This window comes from Echinops telfairi, unplaced genomic scaffold (genome assembly GCF_000313985.2).
Source record: "Echinops telfairi isolate 266 unplaced genomic scaffold, ASM31398v2 ScPeMD7_7400;HRSCAF=8409, whole genome shotgun sequence".
NCBI classification, from domain to species: Eukaryota; Metazoa; Chordata; class Mammalia; order Afrosoricida; family Tenrecidae; genus Echinops; species Echinops telfairi.
In genome coordinates this window covers 54,834,440-54,836,306 of record NW_022111300.1, presented here as the reverse complement: position 1 = coordinate 54,836,306, position 1,867 = coordinate 54,834,440, and the positions used below count along the sequence as shown (strand labels likewise).

Here is a 1,867-nt window from a genome sequence, read left to right as displayed (position 1 = left end):
ATGTTTCCATTAACTGGGAAATCATACTGCTCGGTTTCCAGCGGCTGTTGCTTCTGCTCCCACCCATTGAGAAAACATTCCATCGCGACTCCAAAAAACGTTGTGTGTTTTGTCTTTTTCCAAAACCCTCTGAGAGAGTTCTGTGCTAGCCTTTTTTCCCCCTTCCCTTTTGAGTCTTTGTTAAGGGCAACGGGGTGATGGTCAGACAGTAGATCTTTGTGAGTCACTGAAATGAAATGCAGCGCAGCATCATTTTGAGTCAACAGAGGCCTAGGGCAGGGATGGTTTTGCCCGTCCCCACACTGCTAAGCCATGTGTGCAGGGACTGGGCAGTTAAAAAAGGCAGGTCCTGTTGTCATTAGGAGCCCGATCCCATTCCTTGGTCCCTCCTGAGCCCAAATGAGCAAACAGGGCCATTTGTTGATATGCCCTGTGACTCTCTAGTCTTGAGACAAACCCTGGAGATTGTGTTATCCAGAATTCAATGTTCCCTAACATTTTGCCCTGTACTGCAGAGGCCCTACAAATGTGTGTAAAGAAGCATTGCATTGTTAACCGGCACAGAAATGTCCTTTACAGAAGAATGACTCCTGGGCTCTCAAAGAGTCTAATTTTCTTTTCCTGGCTCCAATCTGACTACATGTTGAGTTTTCCATTGTGTGTGAATGCGGGTGTCCTGGGCGCTTTTGTTTGCGCAAGCCTTGAACTCCAGGCTGCTCTGGGCGCTGCCACACCCAGGCCATCTTGATTAACAAGGACACACCTCGGATAAGTATGCAGACTGCCGCCTGTCAGCTTTCTCTCTCACCACCAAGCCTCCACGCTCTGATTCACGGAAGCCACCAAATCCCTCTCCTGTGTATTCTGACGGGAGAGCCGTTGTGGAGAATGGCTATCAGTGTTCAAATAGAAACTGTGTACTTGGACCGGTACGTTCATTCACGTGTTGAAACTACTCTTCAAAGGGAGATTTAGAGAAAAAGGAAAACAACCAGATGCAATTGTGAATGAACTGAAATAAAAAACCATCGCTTCTCGGCCTTTTGGCCAAGATCAAGTGTGATATGTGTTCATATCAGTTTAATATCTAAAGTAGAAAACCAATATGTGAAGCTCTGCTTCAGGGCAGGGGCCAGTCCCATAGTTCTCCTTCCTCCCTCCCTCCCTCCATCAGAGAGAGAGAGAGAGAGAGAAGAGAAGATATTCTCACCAGGGCCCATTGGTGCCCATGAAACTTGAGCTGATCTTGGGCGATTGAGGTGAGGCCAAGGTTTCTCCAAGGTCTTTCTTTTCTTTTTGGTGGGGATGGGGACACAGTTCTTTTCATTTTTTCTTACTGGCTGGAAGAGGCCCTTTAAATATTTTGAAAATGAATCCTTGGGTGGAATTTATACTCAGAATATATAAATGTCATATAAACAAATACCAGGGGGCTTCCAAAAGTTCATGGAAAAAATCAGTTACCTTCCAATTCCATTTTCCTATGCTAGGTTTTCTGTTTTGTTTTATATGTATCATTTTATTGGGGCCTCTTACAGCTCTTGTAACAATCCATACGTCAATTGTATCAAGCATATTTGTACATATGTGCCATCATCATGTTCTAAACATTTCCTCTCTATTTGAGCCCTTGGTATCAGCTCCTCTTTTTTCCCTTCCCCACTCCCCTTACCCTTGTGGCCCCTTGATAAATGATAAATTATTATTATTTTCATATCTTACACTGACTGCTATCTCCCTTCACCCACGTTTTTGTTGTTCATCCCCCTGGGGGCTAGGGAGTATTATGCATCCATCATTTGATCAGTTACCCCTTCCACCTCTCCTCCCCCCACCTTCAACCTACCCTCCTGGTATCCCTACACCC

General features: G+C 45.2%; 1 pseudogene; it reads left to right on the top strand.

Annotated features, from left to right (window-relative positions):
* The first annotated feature begins 1,027 nt into the window (after positions 1–1,027).
* On the top strand, positions 1,028–1,117 carry LOC115871734 (annotated as a pseudogene).
* The last annotated feature ends 750 nt before the right edge of the window (positions 1,118–1,867 follow it).